Source organism: Onychostoma macrolepis, chromosome 01, assembly GCF_012432095.1.
Source record: "Onychostoma macrolepis isolate SWU-2019 chromosome 01, ASM1243209v1, whole genome shotgun sequence".
Lineage (NCBI taxonomy): Eukaryota > Metazoa > Chordata > Actinopteri > Cypriniformes > Cyprinidae > Onychostoma > Onychostoma macrolepis.
Window position 1 is genome coordinate 394,092 of NC_081155.1, and position 17,706 is coordinate 411,797.

General features: G+C 36.6%; 1 pseudogene; it reads left to right on the forward strand.

Moving 5' to 3' along the window:
* Positions 1–17,706, forward strand: part of LOC131524708 (NACHT, LRR and PYD domains-containing protein 12-like) — a 183,473-nt pseudogene that overhangs the window by 20,666 nt on the left and 145,101 nt on the right.

Sequence of the window (17,706 nt, forward strand, 5' to 3'; positions counted from 1 at the left end):
CTGGTTCTTGATGTCTCTGTGTGTCTGAGTAGGACTGGAGTTTAAATATTTAAATGCATTAGATTTAAAATTCTTTCTCTATAACTGCTACAGCAGTAAATTCATTGCGTACTGTGGTTTCACAGAGTTGTTTATTCAAAAGCAGAACATAAATAAAAAAAATGAAAAATGTTGTATGTGTATATATATATACACACAGTGTATCGGATGCAAACAGGTAAGCACCTGATGATTACCTCATCATATGAAAACAACTAACAGTTGCTCACTGCACAGCACTGATCTCTCCGCTTTACAACAGCACATGCATTGCTACAGAGAGATCTAACACAGGAGTCAAGGGTCAAGAGCCCAACTAAAGCAAACACTGATCTACATGATGGTGGTATCATTTTAACCAATAAAACATCAACATCTGATCCTCTGTGATTCACAGTAACAGCAGGTGTTCATCACTAATGCACAATCATCATTTAATTAGTCTCTCAATTATCTCTTAATTACCTCAACTCATTGAGGTCTTGGGATTTGACTCGAAACTTGCTTGTGACTTGAAAGGAATGAGTTGGTTCCTCCTCTGGTGAAATCAGCTGCTGAGTTCATGGGTGGAATAAACACATGGCAGGACTTTTACTTTCTGACCCTGGATTTGACACCTCTGGTCATAAATTAATCTATTACTTTTCCTACATAATTTTTTTACAGAAAAAGTGGTAAAATACCTATTTAGGAGTCTTAGACCTTTCCAACGATATATAGTTTGTCATGATTAGATTAGGATTTAATTGTAAAATAGTGAAGTAAAGGTAGGCGTCCCACAGGTGGACGGTGTTAAGGGTTAAAAATCATGTGCATCAATCGCAGTGTCGGGTGGCTGTACACAGTGAGACATCTTGAGACTTGCGCGACGCTTTAGGTGCCACGGCCCATGGGAAGCATGCTCCATAACGGATTAAAACTGTTAAAATATGAAATAGGAAAATAGGAAAATGGATAAATAAATATAGATTGGCACTGTTTTTGTTTTGTTTTGTTTTTTCAAACAGTAAAAAATATTGAGGCAGGTGTGACGCGCCTTTTACAGATTAAAAGGAAGGAATAAAATGTACTGTAATAAGTGTAGAATTGCATCTGTTTACTCATTTGCGTCAATCGGAGTGAGAGAAACAGTGAGAGATGTTGAGACAGGTGAAAAGCATGTTGAGGCCTTCGCTCCAAGAGCTTGACTGTTCCGGCGAGTGTCGTCAGGCCTCCTCTCACTACAGAGAGTTTTCGAGGCCTCCGCTTGCCAGAGCTCTGCTGGGGCAGTTATGTGAGTGGTAGGTAACCTTATCACAGGATGCCCAGTGGGTGGAGTTTAGTAGTCCTCCTCTCGATCTAGAGAGTCATGTTGAGACCTCCACTCCAAGAGCTCGACTGTTTCAGCGAGTGTCGTCAGGCCTCCTCTCGCTACAGAGAGTTTTTTAGGCCTCCGCTCACGGAGCATGAGGAGACTATGCGCCCTGAAGTGGAAGTGTAACTTCATGGTGCGGAGGTCGCCAGCTCGACCCAGTCAACTGCCCGATTGGTACAGTTCTGGAATTCTTGCAGGCCTGCTCCTCTGCAGGGTTAACCCACTCCACCCTGAAGGTCTAGGTGGTAGTGTTATTGGCCTACTGCACCCCTCTTGGTGGCCAGTCAGTGGGCAGACACCCCTTTGTTACATGTTTCCTCCAGGCGCCAAAGCTCTGCTGGGGCAGTTACGTGAGTGGTAGGTAACCTCCTCACAGTATGTCCAGTGTATGGAGTATAGTAGGCCTCCTCTCGATATAGAGAGTCGTCATGTTGAGGCCTCCGCTCCAAGAGCTCGACTGTTTGGCGAGTGTCGTCAGGCCTCCTCTCGCTACAGAGGTTTTCGAGGCCTCCACTCACTGGAGCATGAGGAGACTGTACGCCCTGAAGTAGAAGTGTCACTTCATGGTGCGGAGGTCACCAGCCCGACCCAGTCAACTGCCCGATTTGTACAGTTCTGAAGTTCTTGCAGGCCCGTTCCTCCGCAGAGTTAACCTACTCCACCCTGAAGGTCTACTTGGTGGCGTTATTGGCTTACTGCTCCCTCTTGGTGGCCAGTCAGTGGGCAGAAACTCCCTTGATACACGCTTCCTCCAGAGGCTGAGGGAAGCTATTTCGCTGGCTTACTAGGAGCGTGGCACCCTCTCAAGCTAACTTTTTAGAGGACTTTTGTGTAGCGGCAGGATGGTCCTCTCCGCACACTTTTATCAGGTTCTATAACTTGGATCTTGACACGGCTCCGGGTTCCCAGGTTTTATCTGCTTGAACCAGCTGTGTATGCTGTCTGGTTCGTAATCGGGTAGGGCAGCATTTTTTAGCTTGGCCTGTTTGGTATATCGTTCCCAAAGCGTCTTAGCTACGCAGCGTTGAGTGAACCTATGAAATAGAACGCGTCTCGGGTTACTGCGTAACCCTTGTTCTCTGAATAGGAACGAGATGCTGCGTTGCTGCCAAGCTCCTCACGCTGCCGACAGAGGCCTTTTCAGCAGAGAAATCTGAGGAGCAGATGGCGATTCGCCTGTATAAGGATGGTGACGTAAGGAGGTCGAGGACGGCATCCGCGCCATCAGCCAATGAATTGGCGTGATTCTATAAGGGCTTCAGACAATCGGCACACCCAGAAGGCGTTCCCAAAGCGTCTTATCTGCGCGGCGTCTGGTTCCTATTCAGAGAACAAGGGTTACGTGAGTAACCGAGACATTCTTAATACAGTAGATAGTGGAGTAAAATGTCTGTTATCACATGATAAACACAACCCAGTCACATGAGAAACTCGTTCATTAAATCAGCAGCAGGTGGAGCAAAGGGACGGTCGACACCATTGATCAGTGAAGCTGCAATTCAGACATTTTCACTATACATTACTGGTAATATTAATAGTAATAATAATATATCATTATAACCTTTAATCTTCAGTAATTATTGATCATAAATGCTTAATTTTCCAGATGTTTGACCGCTGTTACAGTGAACTATTACAGTGAAGGCAGTGCTTGAAGTGTGTTTACTCTTTACTGTACAGCACTCGCCAGTATTTTACATTATTATACATTTAAAGAGGTCTGCATTATGCCATAAAATAAATAAAACAAGAGAAAATGCGGATTACTGTGAATGGGAATATTATGAGTGATATAGGTCTAGTTTTTTAAATTAATATTTACTCTGTCAGCTTTGTGATCAAATTTATTTGTAGATTTAAAAATAAAACCACCAATAGGTGGCAGCAAGTCACTGTCTTAATGAGCCAGGCGTCACGCCATTCCTTCATTCATTCATTCAGTAAGGAAGCAACATGCTGTAATGGGTTATTAATCACTAGCCACGTTTACATGTACACTTTTTTTGTCATTCCGATTAAAATCATTCCAATTGAAAGATTCGGAGTACTGTTTACATGAGACGTTATCTAATCCGATATGGTGTTTACATGTCCCGGCGCTTTCAATTCTGGGACACGCTAAGTAGCCTATGTAGGGTTTAATATGTAAATAATTTAATTTAGCTCAAAGGGAATAATTTATGATTTTATAGGGAATTTGAACAGAATCACTGTTTCACGGCTAATCACTGAGTCGGCAGCGATTCACTGAACGAGCCGTATTACATTAATTCTGCACTGGATATTCAAATCCAAAATATAGTGAAAACACTATTAATAAGCACAGTGACAAGATCGGCAGATTAAGACATTAACTTATAAGCACAAAACACAAGATACTTCTCTTTTCAATATAAATAAGACTTTATTTATATAAACCTAAGACATAAACTAATCTAACACATGAACACACGCATTCACACGTTGCAGAAAGAGAGAAAGGATGAGTTTAGAGAATGAGAATGTGAAATCCCAAGTTTATAGCAATATGTGCTATTGCATAGACCTGAACAACCATCGATCACTTAACCCTCTGGGGTCTGAGGGTGTTTGGGGCCCCGGAGAAGTTTTGACATGCCCTGACATTTGTGCTTTTTTCAGTTGCTTATAAACATTTTAATGGATAAAGTCTAAAACACTGTATTCAGCACAAACTGGGCTACAATAATATGTGACCAGCATGTACGTGCGTGATTGTGTTTTTGAGAAAACAACGTTTATGCGTGGTTTGAAAAAAACTAAAATGTTAAAAGTAACTGAAATAAGGCCATAAAACACATACAAAACATTTGTTCACAAGACTTTTGAGAACTGGATCTTGTAGCCTAGAATATTTGCTTCAAAATGATCTGAAAATAATCTAACTCACTCATTCAGAGAAAACAATATATTGATTTAAAGATTCTAAGTCACTTTTTGAGTAAAAAGGCTCTATGCGAGAGGGCGTGACTCACACCTGAGAAGACAAAGGCCCGCATAATGAGCTCCATAATGAGCCATTCAGTCAGGTGTGTGACTGAGAGAGAAGAGTTACAAGAAAGAATGTGAGGGAAAAAGAAATGTGTATACATATAACTATCACATAAAATAACTTGAGATTCACTTGCGAGTGCAGTTAAACAGTTTATTAGGAACAAACAAACAAATAAACAACAGAAGAGTCAAGACCTCGTGGGTGCAATATCCAAAATATCCAAGACAGTGGCAGGAAACTGGAACCCAGGAAAACAGGAGACAGCAGAAACTGCATGAGAAAACACAAAACAGACGTGAACAACACAATGAACGGACAAAGACAAAGCAAACATGGTGACAATACATACACTACAAATCTTACTGTTTAAATAATTTGACTGGTAATGTTTTGAAGTGTCTTCAGCTCACCAAGCCTGCATTTATTTGATCCAAAGTACAGCAAAACAGTACATTATATTTATTATAATATATAGGCTTGCATATTGTAACTATTCAAAATAAATAAAGCACCCCCCCCATACACTAAAATTAATAAATAAATTAGTGAGCATGTTGATAGGCTTATCAGGAGCAACTATATTATTACATTAGCAATCACCAATATTGCCCACGTGATTTTATAACATAGATGCACACATGTATTATCATACAATACAAAACCAACAATTTATAACTGAGAAACTAAATCATTATTGTTAAGCTTATTATAAACATGTTTGAGCAGGTATTTGCAAACAGAGTAGGCTACTTCACAGTAAAGATTGGTCTAAACTTTCTTAGACATTACTTTTATATCATTGTTTATAGAACATATAACTATCCTCACGTCGTGCAACATTTAAATGCAATGAAAGTTTGCCTATAATATTTCAAAATGTTGCACTGGATTTCACACATTTTATTCTGGAGTTATAGTTTGGGAAAAGTTCAACTAGAAAATGCTTTCATCTTTGTCACAACAACACATTATCGAATGCCAATAAGAAACATTACTTACTCGGTATAGAAGATCTCCTCCTCCGCCGGTGTTACGGTTTAACTGGTTTCCGTGTTATCTGGTGACCAACTTCCTGGTTCAGGTCTTCGCTCCAGATGTGATGGGACGACCGCAGCACATTCGCCGATTCTGAAAGCTCAAACTGACGTGATATTAAACTGTCTAATAAACGCACACTTGCTCATTACACGATTTTGGTATTCTTGTAATGATTACAAATTAATGGTATGATCGCCCGTAGGGCTGAATTACAGAAATAAAGAAAAAAAAGTCTGTAGTGTGGTGTCCCCAAATCACAGAAACTACTGCGTCGCCGACATCACGTTCACATTCTGACGACCCGACCTCTTGACGTGCTGAGACGCAAAGTAATCAGTTTAACACGTTTACATGGCAGGATTTTAATTTTGTTCGGTTTATAGAAAGCTTTATCCCACCCCTCTCAAACCGATTACAATTTCATTCGGTTTGGGCATTTTTATTCTGATTGAGGTGTTTATATGGAGCATTTTCATTCGGTTTGGACTTTTAAACCGATTACAATGCTCCATGTAAACGCACCTAGACTCTCCGAATCATTCAAAGACGAGATTCATTCACTAATGAAACACTGTGCTTGTCCTCCTAATTTAAAAATACATTTGATTGTTGGGTGGGAGGGGTGTGGTCCATGAGAAATAGTCCTGCCACCACAGCTGGAATAAATCCTGGAGGAAACACTGCATACATTTAATACACTTTTTAAAAAATGTTAATTTCATAAATTTTTTCTAATTGTATTAGTCTAAAACACTGTATTCAGCACAAACTGGGCTACAATAATATGTGACCAGCATGTACGCACGTGATTGTGTTTTGAGAAAACAACGTTTATGCGTGGTTTGAAAAAACTAAAATGTTAAAAGTAACTGAAATAAGGCCATAAAACACATACAAAACATTTGTTCACAAGACTTTTGAGAACTGGATCTTGTAGCCTAGAATATTTGCTTCAAAATGATCTGAAAATAATCTAACTCACTCATTCAGAGAAAACAATATATTGATTTAAAGATTCTAAGTCACTTTTTGAGTAAAAAGGCTCTATGCGAGGCGTGACTCACACCTGAGAAGACAAAGGCCCGCATAATGAGCTCCATAATGAGCCATTCAGTCAGGTGTGTGACTGAGAGAGAAGAGTTACAAGAAAGAATGTGAGGGAAAAAGAAATGTGTATACATATAACTATCACATAAAATAACTTGAGATTCACTTAGAGTGCAGTTAAACAGTTTATTAGGAACAAACAAACAAATAAACAACAGAAGAGTCAAGACCTCGTGGTGCAATATCCAAAATCATTCAAAGCAGATTCATTCACTAATGAAACACTGTGCTTGTCCTCTAATTTAAAAATACATTTGATTGTTGGGTGGGAGGGGTGTGGTCCATGAGAAATAGTCCTGCCACAGCTGGAATAAATCCTGGAGGAAACACTGCATACATTTAATACACTTTTTAAAAATGTTAATTTCATAAATTTTTTCTAATTGTATTAAATTTTAATTTAATTAAATTTTGATTTCGGCAGGAATGAAGGTGGGATTGTGAATGAACAGCACTCTCCACCTTTGATACCATGACTAAGGTGCCCTTGAGCAACACCGAACTAATTGCTCCCGGTGCTGGAGCAATGGCTGCCCACTGCTCCGGTGTGTGTTCACTGTGTGTGCATTTGTTCACTACTCACTGCTGTGTGTGCACTTGGATGGGTTAAATGCAGAGCACCAATTCTGAGTATGGGTCACCATACTTGACAACACGTCAGACTTAACTTAGAATGCATTTACAAGGTAAAAAGAAAATGCCCTTGTAAATCACTTTGAGTCAAATGTCACCTCGTATTAAGAAGGCTAATTTTGCTAATTCTTTATTATTGATTGATTAGAAGGTGCTCCTAATTTTTTTTATTATTTGGAGGACAAGCGCTCCAAATTACAAGAAGACAAAGATGGCTCTTAAACTGAGTGTGTGACAGGTATGGCTGTGGAATGGGGTTTGGCAGAAACATTTTCAGTCAAAAGATATGTTTTTGTTTTAACCCTTCACAATGTAAGCAACTTCAGTGATTAATGGGAGTTTTGAGAGTGCTTGAATTCTGAGACTAAAGTCAATGATAATGTTCTTTGATAATGTAAATGCTATTTTTTCTCTTTCTGTACAATAACAGGGATTAAAGTTCTCAGTCTTCAGATTTCAATTGCACACAGTAAAACCAAAAACACTCCCAGTATATATAATCCACACTCAGAGTGTTAAAAAGTAACACTGAAGCAGTGTTAAAATGAGATAATTAGTTTAGTAATTGAGTGATGATTGAGCATTAATGAAGAACACCTGCTGTTAACAAACTGAATCACTGAAAGAAAGAGAAAAAGAGAGCGAGCATACAAGAACTACAACTGACTTCAGTTGCTTAGATGAAAGAAGACATATATCAGCAGAGGATGATTAAACAACTCCACAAACATCACACACACTAACCAGACTGATGTTGATTTTGTTTTAGATTGTCGACAGTGTTTGCTTTAGTTGGGCTCTTGACCCTTGACTTAATTACAGTTACTTTGGCTGCCATAACAGCGTGTTTGTTTAGACATGTTAGTTATGGCAAAAGAAAAAGCCAAGAGAAAATGTGATCAGTAGTTGGTTAAGTTTATAAAGATGTAATCAGCGTAGTGGCTTGAGTAACTGAATTAATTTGGAGTATAGTCACTGATAGATTTATTAGTTAACTTTGTTATTGAGATTCTGTACATAACGACGAAAGTTTAATCTGAAAGACTTTTGAAACTTATTCTGCACTGAAAATGTACTTTTTCATCACACAGACTTCAAGACTCAGCGTATGAATCTCAATGGTGACAATCAACATAAAGCTCCATGTTGCAGTGCATTCTGGGAGCACCAATCAAAACTAATCCATGGCTCCCAGCATGCAATGTGACATGAATAAATTATGCAGTTGTCTTAGTATTTTCTTTTATTCTTACCATTTCCTTTTGTTTTGCTATTTTGTTGTGACTTTTAGTAGCTTGTTTTGTAATGTTCACAGAGTATCTGTTTATCTGAATATGTTGATTGTCACCATTGTTGAGATTCATACGCTGAGTCTTGATGTCTGTATGATAATGTAGTTTAACCTTTCAGTGCCGGTTTACTTTCAAAAGTCTTTCAGATTAATCTTAAAACTGATGGATCAAGCTTTATATTTTATGTGAACAAAATAAATTTGAATCACTCAGTGACAATGCTCTGCATGAAACCAGTTATGTGTATCACTAAATACTGGTGATTTCTTTATAGAAGTCAAACCAACGACACCGATTGCCATAACTAACATGTCTAAACAAACACGCTGTTATGGCAGCCAAAGGAACTGTAATGTTTTAAGTCAAGGGTCAAGAGCCCAACTAAAGCAAACACTGACCTCAATAATGGTAATTCAAACAAAACTAAAACATCAACATCTAAAGTCAGTCTGGTTAGTAACGTGAAGCTGGTGATGCTGTTTGTGAGTTGTTTAATCATCCTCTGCTGAGATCTTGAGATTTAATGTCTTTTATCTTGTGTTGATTTCATCAAGGCTGTGGTTGAAGTCAGTTGTAGATATTGTTTTTCTGCTCATTTCGTCTTTTTTTTCAATGGTTCAGTTTTTAACAGCAGGTGTTCTTCATTAATGCTCAATCATCACCGATTACCAAACTAATTATCTCATTAACTTTAACACTGCTTCAGTGTTACTTTTTAACACTCTGAGTGTGGATTATATATACACTGGGAGTGTTGATTTAACACTGGAGGTTTTACTGTGTGTAATAATCATTTTACTCATTCAGGTTCCGAGAATGTATCATTTGCACCTGCTTTTGAGTCTTGAGAACTCAACACGCTATTTTCTGTGCACAGATCGCGATAGAGAGTAACAGCTTTAATAATTGTTAGAGTTTGCAAATGTGATATTGATTTAATACAACAGATCAATAAACAAGTACTGCATGATTTTGCATTGTGATATCGAATAGAATTGAATCTGACATGATAATCAATTTTAATTGAATGAAACCAGTGCTGATTATGACACACATACAATGGAAGAAATGAAAGAAAAAGCTTTCATTGTAAAGGAAACCCTTTGAACTACAAAATATGAGTGTAATTCATTATAAATAACGTTATATATGTTTCAAATATTACAATAAACACTAAAAATGCTTTTTGATTTAAATAAATAAATAAATTCTGTTATTCAGGATCTATTTGGTCCTGCTCTCTGCAACTTACTTTGTTTGATGCTAAATGTACCAGAAAAAATAATTCAAATAACATTTAAACAGGAGTTATTAATAAACAAATAAAATCTGTCATTTTGAGTTTTGCAAAACAGGCTTTATAAAACACATTACCCCAGAATTATTTAATATGTGCTATAAGCACTTTTCTTGTTTATTGATTGAATTGTGTTTCATTTGTATGTTTTCAGGTAGTAATATACAAAAATGGCATAAAATTGGACCAATTTCACATTTTGTGTTTTCTACAATCAGTTTTATTCTTTCAGGAGACACAAGACTGCATAAATTATAAAATATATCTGGTCTATTACAATCTAAAATAGAACCCATCCTCCAGCTTTATATCATTCCATCCATGTGCATTCTGTATTGATCACTGTTCAGAGCATCAGCTCATCTTCACCTGCTGCCTCCTAGAGACAAGAAACAGCTCCTCCGTGCTGCTACAGCTGCCTGTCTGCTTGATCTTCAGAAGCCAAACAAACAATAACTGTTCATCCAATAAGCACTGGAATAATCCATGTACACAATAAAAAATCCAGAGTGAAATTAACTCTCCTGATATGAGACCACACTCAAGAGTGTGAAGTAAAATAAGAGTGTTAAATTAACACTGAAGCAGAGTTAAAGTTAATGAGATAATTATGATTAATTAAGATGATTGACCATTATCAAGACACCTGATGTTAACGAGCAGAATCACCAAAGGAGAAAATCTAAATTTCATGTCACCATTATAGTGGTCAGTTTTTAGTTGGGCTCTTGACCCTTACAGTTTCAAAGTTAGAATTTATTTGGCTGCTGTAGCTGAGTTATCAGACAGACAAGAAATGAGAAAAAACTGTTCATGTGATCATTTGATCTGAATCACCAAACTCATTTAGAGCCTGAACCTAAAAGTCAGATTTACCTTGTTGATCTTAACATGTGACTCTACAGTATCCAATTATTAAAAGTTTCTTGAAAATTGTTCAGAAAAAAAAAAGTCATTCTTCTAGGCACACAGACATCAAGAATCAGCTTATGAACCTCAACAACGGTGACAAACAGCATAGTCAGAAAAAGATCAACTCTAAACATTAGAAAACAAGCTACTAAAAGTCACATAAAACAAAAAATAAAATAGTAAGAATAAAGGAAATTACAAGACAATTCAGCTCATAATTTATTCAACAATGCATCATGGAGCCATGGATGAATTTTGATTGTACCAGAATGCACTGCTACATGCTTTTTTGATTGTCACCGTTGTTGAGATTCACAGGTTGATTCTTGAGTTGTGTGTCTGAACAAAGATTTTTCAACGATTTTTGAACAAACTACTTTAAGAAATCCCTGATTGTATTGAACATGCTAAGTTCTATGCTAATGAATCACAAGACTTATAATCAAAATGTAAATCTAACTCAGAGATTTGGTTAACGAGTTCAGATAAACAATATTTTTCCTTTGTCTTAATTGTCTGCCTGTTGTAATTCAGTTACAGCAACCAAACAAAATGTAATATTGAAAAGCTAAGGGTCAAGAGCCCAACTAAAGCAAACACTGAGCACTATAATGGTGACATAAAAATTTAGATTTTCTCCTTTGGTGATTCTGTTTGTTAACATCAGGTGTCTTCAATAATGGCCACATCACTTAATCATCTCATTAACTTTAACTCTGCTTCAGTGTTAATTTAACACCTTATTTTAACACTTTCAATTTTGAGTGTGGTCTCACATGTACTCAGGAGAGTTAATTTCACTCTATTTTTGCTGTGTATATTTACTGTATATTCATAAATGCATCCTGTACTGTACTATCAATAAACACTTCATCAGATTAGCTGTGCTTACGTTTCAAAGTCAAGATTATTTCAAACTGAGAAAAGTGTAAAACCTCACCAGATGAGTTTTTAGGCTGATGTTTCTTCATTAAAAAAAAAAAGTGTGTTTTTTGCTCACAAACAATGATTTCTCAACGATGCAAGACAGAAACAAAATGGTTTGTTTGAAAGAATCTAATTAAAACATCAGAGATTGTTTGTCTGCGCTGACTGAAGTGTAGTATGAGTAAATACCCAAACAAAGATTGCTAGTAAATAAATTTTACATGCGATTCTATTGAAGATTATTTGATCTGTGATTGTCACACAATTAAATAATCTACATATGCAAATTCCTGAGAATGAGAGCTTACTTGTGGTATATGACTTGACTGTATTGTGAAAAATATAAAAATACATGAAAGATTATTCAATCGTTGAAATTTGCTTAATTTACTGCTTTATGTATCATAAAACCAAAAGTGGTATTCTTTGTAAAAAGATACCATATATGGGCTGATACCATATAAATAAGGCTTTGAAAATGAAGCATAAACATTTTTAATGCAATTACATTTTATTTAATCTGTGTCTGTAGATGATCTGTTTGTGTTAATTATTAAAATGTATTCTGCTGTCTTCCAGATGTTCTGGCTGTGGTCTCTCAGATCAGCATTGTGAAATTGTGTCTTCAGTTCTTCAATCCTCAAACTGTGTCCTGAGAGAGCTGGATCTGAGTAACAATGACCTGCAGGACTCTGGTGTAAAGTTTATTTCTGATGGACTGAAGAATCCAAACTGTCAGCTGCAGATACTGAGGTATTAACAACATATAAGAGATCATTTACAGTCAACTGGTCACAATGTTGATGTGTGTCTGTAGATGATCTGTGTGTGTCTGTATATGACCTGTGTGTGTGTGTGTGTCTGTAGATGATCTGTGTGTTGATGTGTGTGTTCTGCTCTCTTCCAGATTTTCTGGCTGTGGTCTCTCAGATCAGCATTGTGAAATTGTGTCTTCAGCTCTTCAATCCTCAAACTCTGTCCTGAGAGAGCTGGATCTGAGTAACAATGACCTGCAGGACTCTGGTGTAAAGTTTATTTCTGATGGACTGAAGAATCCAAACTGTCAGCTGCAGATACTGAGGTATTAAGAACATATAATACACTCAAAAATTACTCTTTGAATGAACATAAAAAATCATGGAAAGGATTTCCACATGATTAACTTGCTTTATTTCAGCATTATGCAATTCTGTTATTCAATTTAATGTACTTACGTTGGGTCAACTTAATTTATTAAGGTTGATTCAACTTATTTACTATGGTTCACATTTAATTTATGTCATTCTGTATACCTTTACTTCACTATTTTACAATTAAATCCTAATCTAATCATGACAAACTATATATCGTTGGAAAGGTCTAAGACTCCTAAATAGGTATTTTACCACTTTTTCTGTTAAAAATTATGTAGGAAAAGTAATAGATTAATTTATGACCAGAGGTGTCAAATCCAGGGTCAGAAAGTAAAAGTCCTGCCATGTGTTTATTCCACCCATGAACTCAGCAGCTGATTTCACCAGAGGAGGAACCAACTCATTCCTTTCAAGTCACAAGCAAGTTTCGAGTCAAATCCCAAGACCTCAACGAGTTGAGGTAATTAAGAGATAATTGAGAGACTAATTAAATGTTGATTGTGCATTAGTGATGAACACCTGCTGTTATTGAGAATTACAGAGGATCAGATGTTGATGTTTTATTGGTTAAAATGATGCCACCATCATGGAGATCAGTGTTTGCTTTAGTTGGGCTCTTGACCCTTTTAGTAACTGAGAATGGATTGCTTTTAAGCAATTGCAATATTGCTTCACAACAAACATTTGCACATTGTTGAATTAAAAGCTTGAGGAAGCAGATGAGCTTACACTTTTGGCTTTTATGTCACTTGAATGAACATCATGAAGGTGTCTCTCTTTGGTTTATTTACTGATGTTCAGCTGTTACAGAACTGCAGGAATTTACTATTAAACAAATGCCATCGTAATATTAAATATTGGAAAAATTAAGAATTATATTGCTCAGGCTTTTAGACATGAACACTTATCATACGATCCTCAACAGTGGTGACAATAATTATTCATACTGTGGTGTTACCCAGCATGCATTGCAGCATGAAGCATTTTGTTGATTGTCACCATTGTTGAGATTCATACGCTGGTTCTTGATGTCTGTGTGTGTCTGAGTAGGACTGGAGTTTAAATATTTAAATGCATTAGATTTAAAATTCTTTCTCTATAACTGCTACAGCAGTAAATTCATTGCGCACTGTGGTTTCACAGAGTTGTTTATTCAAAAGCAGAACATAAATTAAAAAATGAAAATGTTGTATGTGTATATATATATACACACAGTGTACATGCAAACAGGTAAGCACCTGATGATTACCTCATCATATGAAAACAACTAACAGTTGCTCACTGCACAGCACTGATCTCTCCGCTTTACAACAGCACATGCATTGCTACAGAGAGATCTAACACAGGAGTCAAGGGTCAAGAGCCCAACTAAAGCAAACACTGATCTACATGATGGTGGTATCATTTTAACCAATAAAACATCAACATCTGATCCTCTGTGATTCACAGTAACAGCAGGTGTTCATCACTAATGCACAATCATCATTTAATTAGTCTCTCAATTATCTCTTAATTACCTCAACTCATTGAGGTCTTGGGATTTGACTCGAAACTTGCTTGTGACTTGAAAGGAATGAGTTGGTTCCTCCTCTGGTGAAATCAGCTGCTGAGTTCATGGGTGGAATAAACACATGGCAGGACTTTTACTTTCTGACCCTGGATTTGACACCTCTGGTCATAAATTAATCTATTACTTTTCCTACATAATTTTTTACAGAAAAAGTGGTAAAATAATTTATTTAGGAGTCTTAGACCTTTCCAACGATATATAGTTTGTCATGATTAGATTAGGATTTAATTGTAAAATAGTGAAGAATAACATGGACTGACAGTTTAAAATCATGCATCAACATGTTTACACAGTGAGACATCTTGAGACTTGTGACGCTTTAGGTGCCACGGCCCATGGGAAGCATGCTCCATAACGGATTAAAACTGTTAAAATATGAAATAGGAAAATAGGAAAATGGATAAATAAATATAGATTGGCACTGTTTTTTGTTTTGTTTTGTTTTTTCAAACAGTAAAAAATATTGAGGCAGGTGTGACGCGCTCTTTTACAGATTAAAAGGAAGGAATAAAATGTACTGTAATAAGTGTAGAATTGCATCTGTTTACTCATTTGCGTCAATCGGAGTGAGAGAAACAGTGAGAGATGTTGAGACAGGTGAAAAGCATTTCGTTAATAGTGATCTGCGTACCGTTGTTGCTCCCGCTGTTAGCAGGGGATAATCACTGCATTTGGGGTAAAAAAGACAGAATTATGTATTGTGCAAAGAAGGTTGTCTGTTCATTTACACAGGCAGGAACTGTTTGAAAGCTGCCTTTAGCGGAGCCTTCATCGATTACCTCCATTGATCAAAGCATTCGGCACGGTCGTCTGCAGAGGCGGACAATCCAGGGGACAGAAAGTAAAAGTCCTGCCATATTTTTGTTCCACCTATGAACTCAGCAGCTGATTTCACCAAAGGAGGAACCAAGTCATTCCTTTCAAGTCACAAACGAGTCTCGAGTCAAATCCCAAGTCCTCAAAGAGTTAAAGTTAATGAGATAATTAAGAGACTAATTCAATGATGATTGTGCATTAGTGATGAACACCTGTTGTTATTGAGAATCACAGAGGATCAGATGTTGATGTTTTATTGGTTAAAATGATACCACCATCATGGAGGTCAGTGTTTGCTTTAGTTGGGCTCTTGACCCTTGACTACTTCTGTCAGAAACAGTGCATGTGCTGTTGTAAAGTAGAGAGACTAGTGCTGTGCAGTTATTAGCTGTTTTAATATGATGAAATAATCTTTAAGCACTGACCTGTTTATATAAATAACTTTTTGTTTAATTTATGTGTTCAGATTTTCAATAACCAACCCTGTGAAACTGCAGTATACAATGAAAGTGTTGCTCTAATAGTTATATTGAATTAATTTTAAACCTATGTAATGCATATAAATATTTAAACTCCAGTGCTATTTAGACACACACAGACATCAAGAACCAGCATATGAATCTCAACAATGGTGACAATCAACAAAATGCTTCATGCTACAATGAATGCTGGGTAACACCATAGTGAAAATTCCCATCATGCACTGCAGCATGAATAATTATAATCACCATTGTTGAGGATTGTATGATAAGTGTTCATGTCTAAAAGCCTTCCTTTTTCAATATTTAAACATTGAGATGATATTTGTTTAATAGGACTTTTTTGCAGCTCTGTAACACCTTCATGATGTTCTTAGAAGCCTAAAGTGTAAGCTTTCAATTCAGCAATGTGCAAATGCACAAATGTTTGTTGTAAAGCAATATTGCAATTGCTTAAAAGAAAACCACTCTCAGCTATTAAAAGGGTCAAGAGCCCAACTAAGGCAAACACTGATCTCCATGATGGTGGCATCATTTTAACCAATAAAACATCAACATCTGATCCTCTGTGATTCTCAATAACAGCAGGTGTTCATCACTAACGCACAATCATCATTTAATTAGACACTTAATTATCTCTAACTTAAACTCTTTGAGGACTTGGGATTTGACTCGAGACTCGTTTGTGACTTGAAAGGAATGACTTGGTTCCTCCTCTGGTGAAATCAGCTGCAGAGTTCATGGGTGGAATAAACACGGGGCAGGACTTTTACTTTCTGACCCCTGGACTTTCCACCTCTGTCTGTAATATATCTGCTTGTTTTATACTCTTTGGCCACCAGGTGGTATTGTGAGCAAATGAAGCCACCAGAAATGAACCCTTTTGTGAACCACTTGGCTGAAAAGTTTAATGCTTCATGAAGCTTCATTTCACCATCACTAGTAAATCCTATAGGGCACTGATTCTCAAAGTGTGGTGTGCGGGCTGCCTCTAGTGGTACGCAGAGGAATCACTGAATTAAATATAAATTAATGTTAAAAACACTTTTGCAAGGTTACTAAATGATGCCTGTTAATTTATTTTTAATTTTTTGATAAAGTACTGTACATTTTTACTTTACATTTAAGTACAGTACAGTTTTTTGTTTTACTTTATAAATACAGTACAGTTTTTATTGAACTTACAGTGCATTTACCTGTATTTAAGCACAGTGCAGTGTTAATGTTCAAACTGTATTTACAATGTTTAAAGTGGTCGACAATAATAAATATTCTTATTAGGAATAAAACAGCCTGTTTTTTTCAACTGTGCAGAGCTGTAGCTGAATAATTAGGCCTACGCTACTGTATTTTAATGGCTGAGGGTTGTTATGTTAGTGTTGCTATAGGCTATAGCATAATATCATTTATAAGAACAGGCTTTTGAATTCATCAGTAATATATACAAAAAGATACATATTCAGTCAATGCAATGTTAGGCTATATAACAAGGAGAGATAAGCTATTGTTCGTCTTTTTAATTGCGTACCCTAATTAATATTTGATGAGATTTCCAAATACATTGAAATATCAAAAAAAAAAAAAAAAAAGTTAGAAAATAAACTCACTGAAGAGTATCACTGTCAAATTCAGTAGCAATTTATCTGATTATTTAATCTTCATTTACTAATGAAAATTCCAATCCGAGCAATGGTGCTACAGAATTACAGAATTGTCACAGCACTCATTTGTAAACCTTTTTTTTTTTTTGGATAAAAGTGTCTGCTAAATGATTAAATGTAGGCTAAATGTATAAAATGTTAAAACATTTAATATTGAAAATTTAGTGCACGTTTCCAATGTAGCTATGCAGGTAAGATACAAAATTCTGACATTGAGTGGATAAATATAGTATCTCGGGGACCCCCTACATCTATTTCTTGTTCTGCAGTCTATGGGTAGCGCAGCGTCACCATACAGATTTAACAACGCCCACATGTAAAACAGGCTGGGTGCTGATTAAAATTTCTAAAATAAATATTTCTGTGAAACGCGTTAGGTTGCACAGAAGAAACTCGATCTAGGACCTGCCCCGTACAGCAGCAGAGGACTATTAT